The sequence below is a fragment of the Mesoplodon densirostris genome, chromosome 9 (genome assembly GCF_025265405.1).
Source record: "Mesoplodon densirostris isolate mMesDen1 chromosome 9, mMesDen1 primary haplotype, whole genome shotgun sequence".
NCBI classification, from domain to species: Eukaryota; Metazoa; Chordata; class Mammalia; order Artiodactyla; family Ziphiidae; genus Mesoplodon; species Mesoplodon densirostris.
The window spans coordinates 63,128,257-63,152,817 of record NC_082669.1 but is presented as its reverse complement, the minus strand read 5'-3'; positions in this window follow the sequence as shown (position 1 = coordinate 63,152,817).

Sequence of the window (24,561 nt, the reverse complement as noted above, 5' to 3'; positions counted from 1 at the left end):
CTCTCCTCCTTGCTTGTGAATCCCACCTCAGAGCCGAAGAAACTGGGCCCAAGGCAACCAGGCCCCAGATTGAGAGTCTACCGCATGTTCCCAGGTTTGCTTCTAATTAATCACTTTCCTCCATGGGAAATTCTCTGGGCCTATCCCATTCATGTGGCCTTGTGGAATTAGTCTTGCTGGACCAGCCCAATTAGCATGACGTTGTAGAAAATTGCCAAAAGCCACAGCCCTGGGCTGGAAGGGGGTGGTGGAGGGGCACAGCTTCTCTTTGAGACCTCACCACCTCCCATCGTCCCTCTTAAATCCCCTTCCCCACTTTTAGCACTACCCCCTACTGTAGATCCCCCAACAACTTCTGCCCTCCTTGGCTACATGCCTGTGACTTTCTGAGTGACTCCTTCCCCACTTCAAAACATATCAATCTATTGTCCTATTCCCAGCTAATCTGATAAAGAAATTTATTCTGCTGTGATAACGATTTAATATGTAACGTCAAACAACCTACCAAAGTCTTTCATTTTTATGATGTATTCTTTTCCTTTTATAGTCCCTGAGTGCTTAGCAATACCCATATGTAAAAAGAAATCATATCTTCAGCTGTTCTCATGTCCTAAAAGAGATCTCCCTATAACCCTGATGGAAGCTTCCCAGTACTGTACATGGGAACAGAAATTGATGTCCTGTCTTTAGTTGGCATGTACTTGGGATCTCACGCCCTTGAGTAAGCGAAAAGTTCCCCTGAAGAGCATCTACAAATGGTTTACTGCATGTTTAAGTGGGACTCATAGACTAATTGTTTAGAGTTGGGTTTTTTTCTTTGCAGGAAATTCATGGCCCTATGTGCTTATTCTTCTCTTTGTGTAAACTCTGCACCCTTGTTAAAATCTTTAAATATATATATTATGAACAAGACTTTCCGGAATGATATCCCTGGGACCAGAGACATAATTTAACTTTAGGTTGCATCCACACAGACAAAGGGAAATGAAGAGCTGAAGTAACTATTGAGATGATTCAGGTAAAATGGCCCTTTTCTGCCACTAAGGGGATGGCATTGTTCCTTGGGTCAGAATTTTACAGATTGGCTGTTAATCTCGTTTTTCTACTCTCTACTTTGTCCATGTAAATTATTTTTCAACTTGAATGGATTTTGTTTTTCTCATGGAGGTGGGGGCACTGGGGAGGAATGGAGAGGGTGAGCTGGGGAAAACAACTGCATTTCATTCATCAAACTGGGACCACATCCAGTTTGAGGCCCAAGTAGGCTGCATTTCTATGTTTTAAACCATTCCAAATCCTCACCTTGGTCTGGTAATTTGATAAACCAAGACAAATAAGCCAATTGGCCCTGTGGTACTTCAATCACAATGACTCCAGAACAAACACTTCCTCTCTCAGTAATAGCTGCACACCAGATCCCAGAGACATCCATTTCCATGCCCTGGCTTTGGCCCAGATGACTGAATTCCTCTCCCATCTGCAGCATAAATGTGCCCTCTATCACCAGCCATTTCAAAGTAGAAACGTTGCCTTAAGTTTGGCCTGGGCGAGAGCCTGTCTCATTCGGGGATGATAGCTCCTTTCACAAGCTTTATTATCGGCATAACCACTCTTTCAAATGGATCCCTGGAGGTTTTTGCCTTCCCCAGCTGCTGTGCATTTTCTCTGATGGGTTTTAAAAATAAACAACAAAGTTCCTGCAGTCAAGGAATACTTAAGGTTGGCAGCACTGTCGAGATGAGTCAAGTATCACAGGGACATAAAGTAGAATGGTGGTTGCCAGGGGCTGGAGGCACTGGGGAGCTATTGTTTAATGGGCAGAGAATTTAGTTCAGGAAGATGAAAAAGTTCTGGAGACGGGTGGTGGTGGCAGTTGCACAATATACTTAATGCCACTAAACTATGCACTAAAAAGTGGTTAAAATGGTAACTTCTATGCTGTGTATACTTTATCACAATTTAAAAAAAATTTTTAAGAAGAGCCAGGTCCACTTCCAGCATTGATTAACATTTCATGAGACAGTTTCTATCGTCATGGGAATGTTTCTTGAGCCCCCTCTTTTTTGATACTGACTTTTCTGTCCCACTCAACTTCGTAGTTGCCACCTTTGAATTTTCTGTTCAAAGGGCAGATCAAAGACACAGAGTGGCAGGATATATGCCATGTGGAGTCAAACTGAAAACAAGAATGGCTTTCCCAATTGACTGTCTACTTCAGTAGGACAAGGGTTATGCCTGTGGGTTTAGGACAAGGGTTATGCCTGTGGGTTCAGTCATAACTCAGGGCACTGGAAATTTGTAGCTTCTAGCTTTTTTGAAATGTGCACGGAGAGCTGGGAATGCCTCACGGGTTTGATGTGAGTCTTAGCCAGACCTTCAGATCTTCTTCCCATAGCCCCTGTGGGTATGTCTTACTTTGTGCATTTTCTCAGAACATCTAATTATTGTACCTAACACAGTGACCTGGTTCCAACATACTGTTCTACACTTGGAGAGTCAAAAACGGTTCACTGAAGAAATGTATTTCTTTCCAGATAATTTACACTATTTTGTTAATTTTGGGGGAGTGTGGTTTTGCTGGTTTGTTTCCTTTTTTGTTGTTTGTTATTTACACATCAAAACTATTCATCAGGATATTTTAACAAAGAGATGGAATTGACAATAGAGTGAAACAAGGGTCTTTACAAAGATTTCTGTAAAAACCTTAGAATGTTCTTTAAAGCAAATTCCTGAAAAAAAAAAAAAGAAGAAAGCAATTACATTTCTTGCAAGCCCTAAGGAATTATGCTAAAGTGCAGTACATTGCTCCAAATGGAAAACAAAGGGAAAATCTAGCGGAGACACTAAACCCTCAGCAGAATAACGATCAGTGTTAATGCTTTCTCACACCTTCTGCTCTGCCATTATTTCCACAGTTAAGAAGTTACCCAACAGCAGCACTGACACCAGTACCTGTGCTCTTGCATCAAAATCTCACTTAATGAGACCAACTTGTGCGTAGCAACTGCTGTTTTGAATCATTTCTGCAGACAAGATGAAGTCATTATGTATAGGCATTGCATCTTTTTCAAATTATTAATTTGAAAAGCTAAAAATGGCCCCCAGCCAACTCAACACACAAGCATTCAGAAAGATGCAACGGCTACTGGAGTTTTTACCAAGCCTTCCAAAGATAACACTTAAGTCTGTCTCTGAAATTCAGATTCAGAATCTGCAGGAGAAATAAAACTTTATATAACCGACCGTGCTCTCAGTAAATGGACGTTGAGCATGAGCACAAACAGAAGGTATGTTAGTATTTCAAACCTTTACCTTGTAAATGATCCCCTCAATCACTGAGCCAGTTTCAAGGTTTCTCCACTATTGTTTTACTTTTTTTTTTTATTTTATTTTTTATTTTTTTTTTGCGGTACGCGGGCCTCTCACTGTTGTGGCCTCTCCCGTTGCGGACCACAGGCTCCGGACGCGCAGGCCCAGTGGCCATGGCTCACGGGACCAGCCGCTCCGCGGCATGTGGGATCTTCCCAAACCGGGGCACGAACCCGTGTCCCCTGCATCGGCAGGCGGACTCCCAACCACTGCGCCACCAGAGAAGCCCTATTGTTTTACTTTTATCCTATTAACTTTTAGGATATTACCTTTAACCTATTAATATGCCTGGCAGGTGTTCCCAACACATTTATATCGTATTCTGCGCATCATAAATATACAGCCATTTACAATTTTCCCTGATTTGAATCTCAGAATTCTGACTTTAAGTCTCTGTTTCTCCATATCTGAATCCACAACATCCTTCCTCCTCCATACGCACCCTCCACTCTCAAAATAAAAGTAACTAAGAGATGAAGAGATCTTGCAATGAAGAGGTGAGATGAGTTGCTATTATAGCATATTACCTGGAACTTTAAATGAAAGAGACTCCTTTAATAACTAAGTTCATCTTCCTATAGAAGCTGACAGTCTTGATGAGAAAAAATGTCATCTTGTTCATGAATGGTTTAATATCTTACCTGCATCTGAAATCTCTATGTGCTCAAAGGAAATAGATGGATTCTCTTTAAAGAAAAAAAAATTAGATGACAGTTTAGATGGTGTCATTGACTGACCTCCAGGAAAGATCAAGAATTGATTACCAAACACCATTTGATATGTACATAATGCATTGCCTGGATAGAAAGAAAATCAAATAAAATATCCCAATAATGTCTTGGACTGGCCAAGAATGAAGCAAGAAAGAGAGCAGAGAAAAATACAGCTGACCTCACCTATGGGCCTGTGTAGTCTTTTCCAATTTCATTAAACTGCTGAGGAAGATAAGGAATATCATCTGGAATTTCATAAAAGAGAGTGTTCCAAGGGCCCATCAGGTATAGCTGGCTGTTTGCTGAGCTATTTCAAATGGAAAATTGATCCAAACGCACCAAGATATTTTTTCAGCTTTTTAAATTTTTTTCTAGGAAAAAGGAAACAAAAGGGAGAAATAAAAATGTGTGTGTGTGTGTGCATGCATGTGCATGAGTATGTGAGTGTGAGTACTGAGGAAGGAAATGTGGACTGAAAATCATTTTTCTATGTTCAGGATAAATGTTCATCACATATTGACAATTAGCTCTATCACCCCAAAATTATTTCTAAAACCATAGAATAGCAAGTGTACGTAAAACATTCTACAAAACATTCATTGCATCTGAATCAGACTTGACTTTGGTCACCAAAGTCTTAAAAGATGAAATGGAAAAGGTTAATGTTTCTAAGGAAAAAAAAATTAAATAAAGAAGTGCTTAAGTTAAAAGTCAGTAGGCAGCACGAAGCACTTCATTAGCCATCAGAAGCTTAAAAGCAGTCAGTCCATCTCCCTGTTGTAGCTAGCCTGTAACTTTGAGTCAGCCTTCCAGGCTTCAGCCTCAGACTCCTAATCTATAAACTGTTGTTTCCAAAGTGCTGGTCTGAATTTTAACTTCCTCAAGTCCAAAGTGCTGGTCTGAATTTTAACTTCCTCAAGTCTTCTCTGTCCTGAGCAACGTAATTATGGTTTGACACCCTCCTCCTCACCCCCTTTGTTCTTGAAGTTCATGTGGGATAATTTAGATCTTAATGATTTGCATTGTTGTTTGGGGATAGAAAGCTCTAGATTCAGTGATCCTTCCCATTCTGTTAGGGTGTGACAATTCACAACACAAAAGAACAGAATAAGAGGGTATTTTCACACAGAGCATCATGTAAAACTCCAGAGTCCAGAAACAATCCAGAATGTTCTGGTGCCCCTATCTCCTACCATATAACAGTAAAAGTTCTGCATAACCACAGCCCCTGCTAATTTTATTTCAAATCCATCTTAATTTTCTTCTTCTTTTATTGTCCCTGAAGGAGAGTAAGAATTTGGAAATACAACAAATCAAGAAATAAAATAAAGTGGGAAAAGTGGGATTGGAGATGATTTTTAATTTCCTCATTTACTTTTCTGTGTTTTGCAAGTTCTCTCTAACTAACATGCATTATTTTGAAACCAGAATAAGAAAGAGAAACCAGAGAAAGAATTAGATATTAATCAATATTCAAGAGTCAAACTTCATCTTAATCTGGGCATATGGCTGGGTTTCAGAAATCCAGGAAGATGTTAAAAATCAAGAATTTCTTTCTAAAAATGATAGCTCAGGAAATGAGACTATCCGATTCTATACGGAAAATATTATACTTGTTAAGTTTGGTGTTTTTGATTTTTTTTGTCTTTGGGTGTTTATCTATATGGCTATATTTATTTATCTGTCAGTTTCTTCCTCCACTAGAATAGTCCATCCATGAGGGCAAGGACAATGTCTGTTGTGCTCTCCATTATGTCTCAGAAGCTTAAAAAGTAGGTGCTCAATAAATGCTTAAGGAATGATTGAGTGAATGTTTACTCACCTAGTGTTGGGACTTGAAGAGGTAAACAGCAAGATAAAAGGGCAAGACAGGTCACCTAAATATAGATCCTGTTACCTTAGATGTGTCATTATTTATCAGTACTGCTCTTTGGACCAAAAATGAACAAAACAAAATGAAAACACCTTTTGCCAATATATCAAATATAGAAAAGTTAATGGGGCACAGATGAACCGTAGCCAAGTTCATGGGAGATTGAAATGTAAGCCAGAACGTAAAGTTCTTCCTTTAAAGAATCATGTGGAACTATAATGCTAAACATGCATGGCTCATAGGTTGTAGGCCAAAAGTACCTTTACTTTTGTTTTTTGTTATCATTTTAAGTGTGAATTCCATGAGTCTGTCTGGCTCTTCTCTTGCCCCTGGATGAAGACTCAGGTCAAATAATGGGTCGGTCATTCCTAAGTAATAAATAAAGGTCCTACAGTTCAAGTGGAAAAACAGTCTCAGTTTAGTAATGAAGGCATCCAGTGCGACATAATAATCGATACTCTGTGACTTCTCCCCTCCCCCAGCTTCAGCCCACTTTCAGGCATGAAGCCTGAAGTCAAAGGCAGGCTGGGTCCATTTTTCTCAGTTTCCTTTCCTTGAGTTGCTCTTCTCTTAGTCACAGATTTGACCCTTCAAGGTCAGAGCAGGGAGAGGGAGGAGAGGTAAGGGAGGCAGGCGCACTCTTCCTGGAATGGTACTGCAGCGTTGTCTGCGTCTGTTTGTGGTTTTTATTGATGGGGTAGCAGCACTCTGCCATCAGGAGCAGCAGAAGAGGGGAGAATAGGGATATTTCATCTTCATCTCCTTAACAGAAGATATATACACATGTGTCTCTCTTCTGCCCATTGCCTGAGAGTCCTTCCTCAGTGCCTAGGTATCTGTTACAGGTTGAATTGTGTCCCCCCAAGAGAAAAATTGAAGTCCTAAACCTCAGAATGTGACCTTATTTGGAGATAGGGTTATTGCAGATGTAATTAGGTAAGTTAAGATGAGGCCCTACTGGAGTTTGGTGGACCCTTAATCTAATCTAACTAGTATCCTTGTAAGAAGAGGGAAATATGGACGCAAAGACACATGGGGAGAATGACCGTGTGCAGATGGGGGCAGAGATTAGACTTTTGTTGCCTGCAGCTACCAGAAGCTGGAAGAGGCAAAGAAGAATACTTCCCTAGAGGCCTTAGAGGGAGGATGATCCTGCCAGCACCTTGGTTTTGGACTTTTGGCATCCAGAACTGTGAGAGAATAGCGTTCTGTTGTTTTAGGCCATCCAGTTTGTGGTACTGTGTTATGGCAGCCCTAGCAAAATGATACAGCACCCAGCAATCTCTTTCCAGTTTCTTTCCCTTCACACCTCCAGGCAGCCATTTTGGACTGTATATAAGATAATCCTCTGCTGGCTCTTGCTTGTATATGGGCCACATCTGGCCTGGGAAACATTCGTGCATCCTTTTCCCCCAAGAATTCTGGGAGGTCTGTTACTTTCCAAGCCATACTACTTAATTCTACTGCCATACCCCTCTTCAGCCAAGCTCAAGACACTTTAGATTTCTCAGGTGTAATTCAGAAACCAGCAACTGAGCACCCCGCCTAGATTGCATAGGACATATCTCATGTCCTTTGGGCATTCTCATTAAGACGCCTCTTCTTCACTTGGGCTCCAAAAACTCCTGAATTTATATATGAAGCTACTAGAAGAGACAAATGAGAGCCTTTGAATCTCAATTATAATTTTATGTGATGGAGATCTGATTGCCTCAGTTCTGTGTCAGGAGCCTGAGCCCTCCAGTCAACTTTGGCCTGGCGGGGGTAGGGTGGTATACTACAAATATGGCTTCCAAAATCAATCACTGTGGGTGGGGAAGGCTTAGAGAATGGGGCTATGGGCTGGGCAGACACACCAGAAGGGGTCAACAGTACACCCTTGAGTGGAGTAGAAACAGGGTTTCCTGTTCACCACACACTTCTGGATAGTTGCAGCTTTTCTGGCTCTCCAATTACCAATTTTTTATTCCATGCAGACCCCCTCCTTCTGTTGATGTATTCTTCTTAACTGGGCTAATGCCACTGATTTGCTATATACTCTCTCTATATATAGATCTCTAGGTAGGTATCCCATCTCTTTAAAGTAATTTTGCATATATTTGATTTCATTCAAGTGTTGAGGTAATTAATCAAACTAAGTTCTGGGGGAGAGTAAGTGCTGCTGCTTACATTCATTAAGTTGCAAAACCTCAGGAACATTTAGTTCCATAAAATTCAGTAGCTCTTAGCTTCATTTATAAGAAAATTTTAACTCACTTAAGAATAAATTGCATTAGTGAGTTTGTGATTCTTATGAGAATAAATTAATCTTGGAATTTCATAAATAAAACATGTCACCTTATGAATAAACCAAAGTATACTTAGTGCACGTTGACCGTAGGGTCTTGATTTTCCTAGTATCTTGGTAAATCTGAGCAGGTCTATTCACTCCTCTGCACCTGCCTTCCTCCATTTCAAAAATGAGCATTAATCACCTGGGCATGTTTGTTAAAATTCAGATTCCTGAGCCTGACCTCAGGTCTACTGAATGAGGATTCCTGGGTTGGAGCCTGAGAACCTGCATTAACCACAAATTCTTAGGGACTTTCTGTGCACAGTGAATATAAGAATTATTAGGAGGCATTATGACATCTTGTAGTTTAAGCCTTCTATAAGTCTATGTTCTTAAATTAATGTTTCCAATCAAAAATAACTGCATATGTTTCCATCAGCCCTCAAAATTTCTGCTCAATTTTTTTTCCCTGAAAGGAAATATAATATTATTTTTCACTCAGTGCTCCAAAGTTCTGGAAATATTACATACTACTTTGAGTAAAAGAAATTTGCTTCATAAAGACACATCAGGAAGTGTACTGATTTGGGAATTATGGGCAAGGGTTTGAATTCCAACCCTGGCACTTACTAACTAGCTCATTTCTGTGCAATGAGTGTTTAATCCTCAAGAAAATGGAACCAAACATGCCCACTTTGAGGGTGGTGGTAAGACTGAGAGGTAGGTACAACAGTGTCGAGGTTAAAAGCAGGGACTCAGGAAGCAGACTGGATCCAGATCCTCGATCTGCCACTTCCCAGCTGGGGAGCCTAGAAGAAGTTCCCCAGTCTCTCTAAGCCTGAGTTTCCTCATTTGTAAAAGAGCACCCAGAATCACACAGGAGAGAGTCAGCACTGGGGATCGAGTGAGTTAATATGTGTGAAGCCCTCTGAACAGAGCCTGGCACATGCAAGCTGTATCAAAGTGTTGGTTAAATTAAAAACAAGATTCTGTACATGACAGTGTTTTGTAAAGGACTAACCAAATATAAGGAATTAAGAAAAAAAACATGTTATTAATAATCCTGTTCGAAAGCATTCAGAAAGTCACAGAACTCTTGAAAGGTCTCCAAATCATCAATTATCCCTTCTGCTGTCATAATTAATTCCTATTGTTACACTTAATAATGGCCAACATCATCATCTTGGGAGTTATTGTTTTATTCTATTAAGCTATTTCATTACACTCAAATGGGCTGAGGGAATGTGTGTAATTGACTTGTGAAAATTATTCAATTTGCAAAAGAAATTCATCCAATATGTAAGAGAATTGGGTCAAAGAAAAGCCACACCAACTAAATTATGAGGCCCTTCTATTCACTTTCCCACTCTCCTAGGGAACTTTTTTTTTTTTTTTAACTGAATAGACAAAAAAACCTAACTGAACGTTATTTGGAATTTTGAGGCTGCCTCATTATTGTGGAAGCTCTCACTTTTTTCTAAACAGAGTCAATGACATCCAGGCCCTAGTGTCACATGCAGAATATGCGAGGTATAAGATAGAGGGCCCTCGAGAAGGGAAAACAGCCCCAGTGGGCAGTTGCTACTCCTACTGGCCGAATACTGACCTGAAACTGATGGCCTTAAACCAAAGCGTACCAAGTAATCTTTAATTGATAAGATTATGTCTTTCACATCCTTATCTCCTCTCCATCTCAGTTGCAGTGGGGGTTTGTGAGAAAGGGGATTTTTTTAGTACCAGAGAAAAAGTAAACTATATTTTTGGCACATATAAGTTGTAGTAAATAAATGTAACAGTCAAAAGTTTATGAGTAATAGTACCCACTATAATCATCATGACAAACTATGGAGTAAACATTATTATTCCCTACTTTATAGATTTTTTAAAAAATTCACCATATATACAAAAAAGGAGGGGAGGTGAGAACATTGTAAAATTGTTTCTTGATCTGTACACTAGCGAGTATTGATGCTATTTGGTCCACTGTCTTCAACAAGTATTGCTCATCTCTACAATTTTCATCTTCAAATAGATATCTAATGATTAGATGAGTCTATGTCTACATGGTGACTAGTACAGCTCTTGAGATATCATAGATTCTTTTCACCTTTGGGGACAGTGTGGCAGAAGCTTGTCCTGTATTTCCTATTTTGAGCAGGAGCCAGAGCCACCTTGGATATAATTTTGTTGAGGCAAGACAGCATTGAACAGATTCTCCCAATTCATCGGTAGTTCCAAAACAACTGATTTCTTTGCTCAGGCCCTGAGTCTTATATTGCCTTTGCCCAGGTTTTAAGTCAAAAGTGGGGGAATTGGGATCAATGCAGAAAAGAATCACAAGGATGAGGAAGCCAAGGGAACCCTGGAACTGAGGACATTCCACAGCGAATCTTCCTTTTTTACTCAGCTGTCATGGTTCAGACACTGTTCTAACAGATCCCTCCACTGGTGGTGTTTATAGTTTTCCTTTGTTGTTAGTGTCTTGTTTGTGACTTTTATGCAATCAGAACAAATAGAACTATGAATTATGCTTCACGCTGAACAAAGCTGATCTCTTGTTTTGTGTTGTTATGATGGTTATAATTATTTTTCTTTTCTGGGACATGGACATACAGCAATGTTTAGTGTACACTCTTGGTGCCCTGCCCAAATCCCTTACTAGAGCAACCATCCCCCAGCTGCTGTACAAATTGGCTACTGACAGCTCACAGCTGTACGCTTCCTGGCTTCAGAGATTTGCCATGGCCAGCTGGACAGCACAGCTCAGAGATGCTTGGGAGGTTCTGCCCCAACCCTCCTGGGAGGGCTGACAACCAAAGACTGATTGATACATTCATATAAAGGCCCAGCCCCTTTTCCTTGAAAAGGGACAACCATTCACACTCCAGAGCCTCCCATGAGATCAGACTGAGGCAAGACTACAATTGAACCCACATCGCTGCCTCCTTTTTTTCCTGCCCTACCCTGCTTCCCTCACTCTCTTACAGATTTCATCTAAAAGCAAGTCTCTCAATAAATTTGTTACTCAAGAATCAGCATCCCAGGTTTTACTCTAGAGAATGTGACTTAAGACACTTGGAGGTTTTATGTTTTGAGGGGGCCATGCTATAAAATAAAGAGGAAAGAGCTCATTGTGATTGGTGAGAAGGGGGCTTGGGTGTACATTCCTGTTCTTACTGGTCAGAATTTGAGACAAGTTGTAGTTTTTTTTAAAGTGTTTCATTTTTCAGATGATAAATTGAAAACTTCCTGCCCTAGGATGAGATCCAGCCTACTGAGTAAAATCGGATGGGCTAACACTTGGGGAAAGAGACATCAGTCTGCATGCAATGAACAGAGCTTCCTCAACTCTCCCCTCCCACGGGGTGGATGGCTGCAGTGCAAAATGGGGAGCGTGCAATGGTGACACGGAAGGAAGAGAGATGTTTCTATTTCTTTTGAAAAAGAGGAGAATCGGGCATCGCATCACTTTTTATGCAGAGCCCTAACCATCCAAATCAATGTGCTTGTAACCAGTACTTGTGGGACCTGGCTTTAGTTCTTGCTCTGCTATGAGGCAGCTATGTGACCTTGAACAAGTCACCGAACTGGTGACAGTCTCAATTTCCTCATCTGTAAAATAGGTAAAGTGGAGGAGATGGTCTTTGAGAATATAAACATAGCACTGGGGGCTATGGATAGGCAAATTCCAACCCACCTCATAAATCTCAGAGTAGGGGAAAAACCTTTTTACTGCCATAAATGTGAACCAACTGTGAAAATTATGTGGAATCAGCTACATAAATTGTATAACATTAGTCACAGATCCATTTGGTCTGCGACAAAGTAAAAATTGCTGATTTTCCAAATTAGAGGGAAAAAATCTACTACTACTACATCTGAGTAACCTGAGCCCCTCCACCACATATTACATTTCATCACACTACTTCTATCCTAAGAGTAGCAGAATGGTGGAACTAGAGGGGTCTTATGATCTCCCCTGGAATCCTTGCAAGTTATTGCTGTCTTTTCCCTATAACAACATAGATCCTTCAGGAAACATAATCTGATGTGTCTCCCCTTGGCTGAGCCCACCTCTTTTGCTAGGCAAAACAATTTTCATTCTGGGTGAGAAAGAGGTGTGAAGACAGATTAGTGGTTCCTGTGTCCTACCACATGTGCATGTGGTCAAGTGGAAGTTCCAGGTACCGTGGTCTTGCTGAAGTCATGCCATGAATCATCTTTCCTGTTACCTCCAAATATCTGATTCCTCTGTGTAGGCTGGTCAACAAGTCATGTTTCAAAACCTTTGCCAGGTTTGTCTGTTTTTCTGTACTGGAAGCTGGTTTTACAGTTTATTATTTTTTTCTTTAGTGTGAGCCCAGGAGAATGCCTTGCCCTACTTGGTAAGAACCACTGGAGTTTCAGGAAAGATTCTGACATCTGTGTAATACTAACAAGACATCATTCCAGCACAAACAAAAGCAAGACACAGAAGCCAGTGAACAGAGGAAGCCCTAGGACCTGAATTCAAACCAAGGTTCTCTACTAACCAAATTTACTAGATCACATTTATGTCAGGGCACCTGCAATGTGGGCTTTTAGACACAAAAATCCATTTAACCAGTCCTCTTAGAGTTCATTCCAGAGATTCCTTAAGCAGTGAATTATTCATTTATCTATCCATTCAGTTAGCAAGCACTTACTGATTACCCCCACATGGCTAAGTTCTGTTCAGTGAGATGTGAGTAGAGGTGTTGTAGACAACTTCCACACTGTTCCCTTAAAGGAAAGGGGAAAGCTACCTCTTTCCCTTCTTCTTCCTCCTTCATGCCTGCTGGAACAGTGAGCCTGGTTGTAAGCCACTTTGGACCATGTATATGAAAGTAATCCATTAAGGATGATGGAGCAAAAAGATGGAGGAGCCAGGACCACTGCAGGCATCACGGAGCATTGCCACATATTGGCTCAGACTTGAACCTTGTTAAGCCACTAACATGGAGCTGAACCTGTATCCTAACCAATAGGATGTGTGGCTATGTAGAATTCTTTAGCATTAACTACCCTAAAGCTTTTGTAAATCTCAGAGTGTTTGTACCCCAATATTCATAATAGCATTATTTACAATTTCCAAGATATGGAAGCAACCTAAGCGTCCATTAACAGATGAATGGATAAAGAAGATGTGTTATATGTATACAATGGAGTACTACTCAGCCAAAGAAAAGAATGAAATCTTGCCATTTGCAACAACATGAATGGACTTAGAGGGTATTATGCTAAGTGAAATAAGTCAGAGAAAGACAAATATTGTATGATATAATTTATATATGGAATCTAAAAAATAAAACAAACTAGTGAATGTAAAAAAAAAGAAAGACTCAAAGGTATGGAGAAAAAACTAGTGGTTACCAGTAAGGAGAGGAAAAGAGAGAGGGGCAAGATAGGGGTGGCGATTTAGAAGGTACAAACTACTGTGTATAAAATAAATAAACTACAAGGATATATAGTACAACACAGGAAATATAGCCAACATTTTATAATAACTATAAATGCAATATGACCTTTAAAAATTGTGAATCACTATGCTGTACACCTGAAAGTTATATTTTAAAAAACCTTAGAGTGTTTATGGATGCTATTGCTAAAGAATGAAGCTTCATAACTAGTGTTGGAGCTTGAAGACCCCTCTTCTCTTCCCAAATTACGAGCCAAGTGAAAAATAAGACAAAAGGGTAAAATACGAAGAGATCAAAATATCACTAGAAATACTGATAAAGCAGATATTGGAGAATATGTGGCCCAAGACTGTGGAGAGTAGGCTGCCTAACACTGAAATAAACACAATTACCCAGAATTAAATACAATTATCCAGCATTCATGGGGACAAGTGGTCCAATGTAGACCTTTCCTATGGAGCTGGCCAGGAATGCTACACTACCAAGCTCCACATGGAAAAAACATTAGGACTGGGGAAGAAGCATTAACTCCTAATATTTCAGATCCCATCGGGCCAACAGAAAATGCAATGCAAGGTCCATTTAGCTTGACACTAAAACCTGAGATAAGGTGAACAAAGGAACTTCAGCACCAGGAAGATTTGGGCTTCAAACTGGCCAGTAACACTGCATCAACCAAGGTTTTTATAACTCGGGCTGTTCCAGGTTTCTAAGTAGATATCCGATGGATATTCATGGCAATTCCACATTAACCCCTTCTGTAGCTCCTCCATGAGATCACCACTTCAGATTTGGTCATTATCGCTCTGGGAGATGAGAGTGGGAGGGTGAACCAAGTTCCTAGGAGAGGACTGGACTTTCCACAAGACCACAGTTTTCATGTGTCTAATCATTCTAACAAGGAAGGACCAGAGTTGATACTAAGGCTAATTGATATCAAATTATAAATTCGTGCAGTGAAGAGGAAAGGACATGCAGTGACCTCCATCCATAAGCTAAACCAGTCAGAGGACAGATTAGTGGTTCTCCACGAGGGGGTGTGCACTGCTCCTAGGGGGAGTCCAGTAATGTTTGTGTTTGGGGGTGGATTTTTGGTTGACACAAATGACTGGGGTTTGTGCTGACATTTACTGGGCAATATATTACATTCTATGGGACATCTGCACACAATAAAGAATTGTGCTTTCTAAAATATTAATTGCTCTGGTATACATAGACTTAACCTGAAGGAGGTCTCTTGTATGCAGCTCATGCTGCACTGTAGAAAAAGGTCAGGTAGACCCCAGGTCCTATTTTCCATATTTGCTTCCATGGTGTGCTTCTTGCCTTGGTATGACTCTCCCTAGAACACGGTATTTTGGAGGGCCAGGACTGTAACTATTCCTAAGCAGTGTATCTCAGCATTACTAAATTGTGTCTAAACATATTTATTTGTTCATTCATTTACTCAGTATTTGTTGATCAGCTAGTCTATGCCAGACACTGTTCTAGGTCCTAGGGATATAGCAGTGATTTCAAGAAAAACCCTGACCTATTCAACTTACTCATTTTGAGAACAATGGCAAAATTCCTCTTTGTATCTAAAGAAGACAGGAATTATATAGATTTACAAGTGAAAGAGAGAGAACACCTTCATTTTACAAATGGAGAAACAGGCTCAGAGAGGCTTAGGGCTTATTGAAGGTCACACAGTTCAAGGTCACAATAGCAGGGTTGGAGCCCACAAATGCCAGTTAACAATAGTTACTCCAGTATTTTGTTGCTCTGTATTTTATCTCCATCTCTTCGAGGAATGGTATCAAAAACTCAAGAATTATAATCACTCTACCTTTGGTTCATGAAACTTGAGATTGCTTCATAATAATCTCCCAAATTATCCTTCCCAATTGGAAAGATCAATGAACAACAGAAAAGTGAATGATTATAAGAAAGTCTTTTTTTTTTTTTTTTTTTGCGGTATGCGGGCCTCTCACTGCCGCGGCCTCCCCCGTTGCGGAGCACAGGCTCCGGACGCGCAGGCTCCGGACGCGCAGGCTCAGCGGCCATGGCTCACGGGCCCAGCCGCTCCGCGGCACGTGGGATCCTCCCAGACCGGGGCACGAACCCGTATCCCCTGCATCGGCAGGCGGACTCTCAACCACTTGCGCCACCAGGGAGGCCCATAAGAAAGTCTTTTTAGAGTTTTTGAATCATTCCAATTTTACAAATATTTGTTGAGCATCTACTGTGTGCCAGGTACTCTGTGCTGTGGGGGATTCCAAGATAAATGGACTCGTCTTCCTACCCTCAGGAAAGTTACTGTGTGGTGACAGAGACAAACGGCATATAACTACCGTACTGGATAGAATATGATAAATGCCATAATAAATTATAAAGACCTGTGGGAGCTGAGAGGGAGAGATGAATACCAGCTCTTCCATAAAGCGTTTCCTAAGTTCCCCAAATGGAATTTGAAAGGGAACTTGAAAGATGGAGAGAATGTTAATAAAGGTGTTTCATCCAAGGTGACAAATCTCCCGGAGGTCAAAGAAAAAATCTGAAACCCAAAGATGACAAAAAGCAAAGCAAGGTTAAGTTTTTGGCCACAATTAGGCAGTTCAGGTATTGAAAAACCATTGGGAATCATTTCCACAACAGGATGAATCTCAGGGTCTAGTAATAACAAAAAAAATTAATGAGACTTCATTTATTAAGCATGCAACGTACATCAGGAGCTAGACTCTTCACAGTCATGCATTATCTCATTTAAACCTCAGAACAACCCTTTGAAATAGGTGCTACCACCATCCTCACGTTACTGGAGAAAACTGTGCCATGGTGGGGCATGCCACATGTCTGAGGTCACTCGCATGTATGTCAGGGCTAGGCTTGAAACCCAGGATATGTTGTCTCAAGCCAACATTGTCCCAGTACATCCCAGTACGTAGTGATATGATGAATCCTTTTCCTCAGAATTGCAACATTCATTCTTGTGAACATTTCAGAAGCAAATAAAAAGTAGCATATCTCAAAAGTGGCTGTTTAGCTATTGATAGCTTGGCTGAGCAACACCCGTACCTGTCCCACATCCTTGTGATGCTGGCCTACCATTGCAAATGCCAGAGAGGTGTTTTCAGCCGCACCTGATTAGTCTGTAAACTATTAGCCACGTCGGATTTACTCAAACCAATCCCTAAGATTCTAAAAACCACTACACACACCCTGGATCAGGGAATCAGACGATATTCTGCGAAAGACTTCATTTGATCAGCTCCTGATTCTTCCTCAAGACCCAAGTCAACTCTTACGCCTTCATGGAGCTTCCTCCTGCCCACAACATCCTCTCTCCTCCCAGCTCCTACTTCCAATATGATTTATATGGCACTTATTCACATTCTGCTGCCACAGGAAGAATCTTATCTCCGATTACCATGTTTACTTGATTCAATGTTATCCCACAGGAGAGCAAATATAAAAACCAATGCTTCTAGTACCTCCCTCAACCCTCACAGTTTCCCTTCTCCAAAAGCGGAAGAAAGATTTATCTGATTCAGCGGAAGGAGACAGGGTTAGCTATTAACCACCCTGTTTGGACCTGGGGAGAATGCAGGATGTCCCTCTTTAGATCCACCTACCCCCTTGCACTCAGGCATGGTGGACTCATCTCGTTCTTCCTCTCATGTTCAGCAAATGGAAGGAGCTGAGTCAGGCCCCGCCAGGCCTGGTCTAGTCTCTGCCCTGCTCAGCTTCTCCTCCTGTGCCTGCAGCGGGAGATCAGGGATGTCTGGTCCACTGGCTAGGTTCAGGGAGCACGAGGGGATCCTGTCACCTCGTCCAATCCAGCTGCAGCATTAGGAAGCTGACGCTGGGTGTGGATCCCCATTTGGCTTTCCTCATAGGATCTCGACTCATTAGTAACTTGGAGTGTCTTATTACCTACTGTGCATTCTCAGTACATTTGTTTTATGCGTGGATTCATCTCCCCCCCAGCTGCTGGGAGCAGAGTCAGTGTTGCATGGTGGGGGGAGCACTGGACTAGGAGTCAGATGACTAAGCTTCAGGCCAGGCTCTGCTCGGGAAGATCACTTTCCCTTTCTAAGCTTCAGTTTCCTCATTTGAAAGATGGAAAAGGTAGTCCTCATGTACTCATGTTCACCTCAGGGGAGAATGGTGAGGCTTAGAACAAAAATAAATGTAAGAGGGCCTCCCTGGTGGCGCAGTGGTTGAGAGTCCGCCTGCCAATGCAGGGGACGCGGGCTCGTGCCCCGGTCCGGGAAGATCCCACATGCCGCGGAGAGGCTGGGCCCGTGAGCCATGGCCGCTGAGCCTGCGGGTCTGGAGCCTGTGCTCCGCAACGGGAGAGGCCACAACAGTGAGAGGCCTGCGTACCGCAAAAAAAATTAAAAAATTTAAAAAAAATGTAAGAGTAAACTGTAAAGTGCCCTAAAGATGTAACTGTCACTGGCAAAGCCCATTAAACAATTCCCAGGGAATAAAAATAGTATCTAGGTAATGAAATAAAGTCTAACCTTTTTTCTTCGCCTTGGCGCTTCGTCTAGTTTCACTTGCTCACAGGGAGCCACGGGCAGAGGCCTCACACCAGCCCTTCAGCCCAGAGTTCCTGGCGCAGAACCGCCCTGCCGACACCTCGGCTCGGGACCGTGTGCAGAAGCGCCGAGCGCGGGACGACGCGATTCAAGATGGCGGCGGCGGGCTGTGTGCAGAGAGGCTGCGCCAAGCACCGTGATGATCTGGAGCCTGAGGCGTGCAGCCGCGCCCACGCCTCGAGAGCTCCGCCCCTTCCCCCCCGCTGCCCCGCCCTATAAAGCAGCCCTGCCCGCGGCCTGTTGGGGAGGGTGTATGCTCTAGAGCCGGAGCTTATCACTCTCCATTCTCTGATCAAAAGAACAAAGCTTTCCTTTGCTTCTGAACCAAACTTGGTCTCATTCTATAGGTGTGAGTGACACTGGGCTTGGAGGACGCTTGTTGGGTACCAACTCAGGAGGGTCGGTAACATAACGGCTTGCTATTATTACTATAATTATTATTATATTATTATTATTATCATCATTATCATTAAACTTTCTAATAGAAAAGGGAGCTATCATTTATTAAGCATCTACCATGTGTCAGATGCTTTAAATACATTCACAAGCCTTGAGGTAATATCTTGTTTGTAAAGCTCAATCTAATGGTTCCCAAACTTTGCTACACGTTGGAATCACCCAGGGCTTTTTAAAAAATACTTATGCCTGGCTCCAACCCCCCAGACACCTGACTTACTGGGTACAAACTGTGACCTGGCTTTGGGACTTTTAAAACATCTCCAGGTGATATGAATGAGTAGCTTGGACATTGTTGGCACAATCTTTTGACAGCTGAAAAAGCACACAAGCAGGCTTGGGTGAAATCAGATCTGAGGGTTTATTTTTCACCTCTTCACCAAACCATTCCTAGATTTCCATAGCCCGTGGGAAGCATGGTACCCAGCTGAGCTGTCAGATGTCTGGATGGTGGGCATCTGCCTGTGGCAGTGGGAAGGGTCATCTGAACAGCTGTGGGGTCCAACAGTTGGGAGGTCACTCAGCCTGAGAACCAATAGGGGCTGAAGGAAAATAGATGTCCTTTTAACAAGATCTCTAGCCCTCTAGTTGACCTCAGGGTCACTGTTTTACTCTCCTTGGGGGTGCAAAAAATCTGGATATAATAATAGGGAGCTCCAGCAATCAATTTAAGAGTACCAAACAGTGGTCTCCCTAATGAGGAGGACCAGAGCATACTCTGTGGCTAAACCCACATTTCTCTCACTTCCCAGCCCATTTTCTCCAGTTCAACTTAGTTTTTTACAAGTCCGCTAGTAAAAACAGTTTAGTTTAAGGAATTTTTCCACTTAAGAGTAAAACAAGCATAGCTCCCTTTCTGTCGGCTCCTTAAGCAAGCTACATGTTTCAAAATTATAGCAGTACCTTGTAAAATCTTATAATCTGTTAGTTCTGCAGGTTTAAGCCCACTTCCTTTTAACTTAGCTTTCTAAAGAATTTTGTCACAGTAAACTGTAAATACCACAGATTCTCTTTCCAACTCTGCAAACTGGCATCCACTGTTTTAATACAGCCTCATCAATTTCCCAGTTTCATTGGTCCCCCTAAGGGGAAATAGATGATTATTACCAAATAGCAGTACATACAGCCCAGCTTCCTAATAGGGATAGCCTGGGTCCTCGTTTATAGGTAGGCATTATGTTCCTCATTTTATAGATAGGAAACTGAGGCTGAGGTTAATGACTTGTCTTACAGTCACGCTAAGATTCAAATCCAGGTTTGCCTGACTCCAAAGTGTATATGTATGTGCCCAGTGTATCATGTCACTGCCTTCTGTATAACTTTAACCCCCAAGTGTTCCTTCCTCATTAAGTTAGAGAGCACATGGAACATTAGATCACCCACCTTCCCTTCTGTAAGCCATATCTTGTCTACATCAGATGATCTGGTGCTTGACCATATGATGTTTGCCAGTTGTTTGGTGAGGGTGATGTGAATGAAAAAAGTTGGCAACTTCAGTCCATTCATCAATCTGAAAGATTGCACAATATAGAAAATTCTTGGGCCTCCCTGGTGGCACAGTAGTTAAGAATCTGCCTGCCAATGCAGGGGACGTGGGTTCGAGCCCTGATCCAGGAAGATCCCACATGCCGCAGAGCAACTAAGCCCATGCGCTGCAACTGACTCTGCACTCCAGAGCCCGCGAGCCACAACTCCTGAAGCCCGCGTGCCACAACTACTGAAGCCCACGTGCCTAGAGCCCATGCTCCTCAACAAGAGAAGTCACCGTAATGAGAAGCCCGCACACTGAAACAAAGAGTAGCCCCCGCTCAATGCAACTAGAGAAAGCCCACACGCAGCCAAAAATAAATAAACTAATTAATTTATTAAAAAAAGAAGAAAAGAAAATTCTTAAGTCTTTCCTCAGTAAGTGCATTGACACATCAGTAGTTTGCTTGTGGGTAAGAGTTCCACTAGGTGAGAGGATGTATTGCACAGACCACCACTGGGAGTGTTCCTTCAGGTCCTATAAAAGATCAGTTGTCAGCATATACATTGTTTTTTCCTATCACACAAAGACCTCCATATGTCACTGTGCCCTCAGCAGTCAATTACTAGAAGCTCTATGTACCAGAGGAGCCTAGACACACAAAAGGACAACCCAGAAGGTGCCCTCAGTTGTGTTAGACTAATCTACTATTTTTGATAATCCAGAAGAAAATAAGATTTAGGATGTTTTCCTTGTGTGAAGACAAAAACCCAAAGAAGGAAACAAGTGCCAAGAGAAACACCGGACTGTCCATTGGTGCCCATTCTGCCTTGATCAACAGTCTTTACTTCCTACCACCCTTCAGTTCATAATCTTGGACATGTTCCCTTGAACAATAATGTGGTCAGCTCTGATACAGTAGGAAAGAAATCTTTGGCCTGAAAACTCTTCTCCAGTTTCAAAAATCCAAATCAAGGTCACTTGATACTGTCATCCCCAACAGGAAGCAAGGGAAGGAGGGAGAAAGGCGAGGGGATAAAAGGAAAAGCTGCCAAGTGACAGCTTTAAATAAAGAAGCCAGAACTGTCACATGAGGAAAGGAGAGTCATTTAGAGCCATTTTTGCAAACTGCAGGATCCTTCCCTTTGATACCTCGCAATAAGGGTAAAAGCGCCTTCCTTCTGTCCCACCTCTATGTCATTGTCAAGCTGACATTGTGATTACTATTTTATCCTTGTCTCCAAGCCTCAGCTTTGATCCCCAAGTATGAAAGCAACAGAGAAGGGAACTAACATGAACAGATGCCTGCTATACATCAACATTCTTCTGGGTGTTTTATGTGCATTATCTCATGTAATTTAGTACTCCACTACAACCCATTTTACAGATGAGGAAACTGAGCCACAGAGAGCTTATGTGACTGACCCAAGATCATGCAGCCTGTAAGAGGCAGATCTGAGACATATTCACTTGTGTTTGCTCCAGAACCTGTACTTTTTCATTACATCACTATCAATAAGGACTTTGTTTTGTTTTGTTTGGACAAACTTTACCAGGATTTATCCAACAAAATGAGGGCTGCTTTTCCAGGGATGAAAATATATGCCTCCAAAAATGTTGTAAGGATCAAATAAAGTAAACTCAAAAGCTGAGGTACCAGAACAAGGTATTCACAAGTATGAGTCCTTTCCCCTAGAGGCCAGCCTCTTGCTCTGTGATGCTCCCCTGGCCAATCATGACGCAAGCTACACTTTCATAATAATCTTCTGAAAAAGTTGTAAGTCCCTTATCACTGCACATACACACCTTACTGTTGACCCGAACAATGGTAACCTTTTCCTGATTATCAACTTGACTCCCAGACTTGCTCTGAATGACTTGTAATGGAAACAGTAAATTAAACCACTCTTAAAAACAAGAACATGTCTCTACTGAAGCGCTTCACGAATATGCTGCTGACTCTGAATTCTAAAAGAAGCTCTCCAAAAGTATGACCAGCAAAGGCATTATCACTGGGGCTACATTGATATTCCAAGTAAACTACCATAAAAAGACCTGTATTCATTTGCATGGATATTTTAATATGCTTTTAAAAATCAATCTTATTACCCTATACTTGTGCCTCCAGGGGGATTACAAACTTTTCATGCCTGGAATGTTATCATGGTGCTTTACTTTGGAGAAAAATGTGTTAATTAATCCGTTCGGGCTGACATATCATAGACTGGGTGGATTAAACAACAGAAATTTATTTCTGTAAGTTCTGGAGGCTAAAAGTCCAGATCAAGGTGCTGGCTGACTCAGCTTCTGGTGAGAGATCTCTTCTCACATTGTGGATAGCTGTCTTCTTGCTCTCTCCCACATAGTGGAGAGAAAGATCTTTCTGTCATCCTCCCCTTATAAAGCCAAAGTCCTATCAGATTAGGGACCCCATTCTTATTACCTTCTTAAATTACCTTCTAAATCTTTACCTTCTAAAGACCCTATCTCCAGATACAGTCACATTGGGGGTTAAGTCTTCAACATATGAATCTGGGGTGGGGAAGGGAGGGGACACAACTTAGTCTATAACAATATGTTATAGTGTTTTAAAGTCACTGCCTTCCTTTAAGCAAGCAAAAATCTCCAGTGACATTTGCATCTGAGATCCTGCAAACATATGGATATTCATTCACTGACCCTCAAGGTTGAACTATTAATTGGCAAGAATTTCCTTCCTGACATATTTCTACTTTCACATCTTTCTGAAAAGTGTATACCTGACAATACACTAACAATACCACCTTTGTCTTTAAATTGGGTATTAATTGCTTTCTAATGCCAAAAATTGGAGGTACTTTGAGAAAACAAGGCATTTTCTAGAGCATCACCTCCCCTTCAGGGCAAGAAAGCACACAGGAGAAGTGCAAATTGACAAGAGTTACCAGTGTTTCTTTAATGGCTTCCTCATTAATATCAGTATTCTTACCCTTGCACTAATCAAACAAAATTAGTGGTTTGGGGGACCCTCCCCAAGCGTGAAAAGCCATAATAATAATCTGGGTCACCTAAGCTAGAGATACAAGAGTCGATTAAGATTAATGTCCTAATTTAAAAATTATTTTGGTGGGGTGGAAAAGGGCATTTCATTCCTGTCACCTCCACACACAGCCAGGCCCCACGCATGGCCGATCTGATTACTGTGGCGAGCTCTGCCCATCCGTGTTTCTATCGGCTCAGGGGAGCTAGCGTGTAGGGGCAGAGATTGCAGCCTGCCCTGCCACCATCTTCCATTCTCTGCTTACATTTTCCTCTAGAGCAAAGATGAAAATCATCATTAAGCCTGAGTCCCAACCCCACCTCCCCCTCTTCTCTCCTTTGAGATGACCTGCTTGTTCCTCTGATCAGCAGACCAGCAAGAAACATCTGCAGCACACATAACAGAAAAAGAAACACATAAACAGCTGCACTCCCTGGATTAAGGGGTCAATAGACTTCCTGATACAGAAGGTCCTCTCCCTTTGCAGGGTGTCTGGTTGCTTTTGCACACCACTGTTGGAGACTCGACATTTCTTCCCCAGCCTTTACCACTGCATTTGACCCAACTTGTTCAGAACGTCAGCAAGGTGTCACACCATTTTTCCTCCCAGTGGCTCCCTCTTGTCCCCCAGCCTAGGAGGGGGCTGTACCAGATGCACAGCAGGCCCTTCCCTCAGGTTCCCTTTGCAAAGCCCAAGAGAAAGATTCAGAAGAGGACAACAGCTGCAGTGCTGGCTTGTTCTTGACAAATGGGCCTGTCACTCTTCCTATTGATTAGCAATATTATGACATTTTCCTTCAAAAAACGCAGATGTGGCATGGCTAGGGACAAGGCTGTGGCTCTGGGTGGAAAATAAGGTTTACCTTTGTTGGCTCTTCTTCCTCTGCATCTGTTCAGCTTCAGCGGGATTAAGAAACAGATTCTGATGGTATTCAAAAGATGTGAAGAAGTGCGGTTTCTGACACTATTATAGAAGCCATCATGGTAAACATGGGAGAGAAAGCACATGAGAGATCGGTCCAGGACAGTGTGGAAAACAAAGGGCATCTTAGGTGATGGGGCCTCCCTCTGTCTTGGCAGAGCCACTCTTCAAGTCTCCTGACTACATAAATCAAGCCATGGAAGGATCTGTCATTTCTGTCCCTTTGCACGAAACGCATGAAGGGAACTGGTGAATTGGTGGTTCACTGCCTTCTCCCCTCCAAAAGCGTCTTTAATCTTCTCATCCTGGCCCTATGGGGCTGAGGGTGTGTTAAGGGGGGAAATACACCTAATTCCATTTTCTTTCCCTTGTACAAAGCATTCACATGATAATATGTGCCTACTTTAAGTTGTGAAACTTCTGTGGGGACCTTCCCCCCAACCTA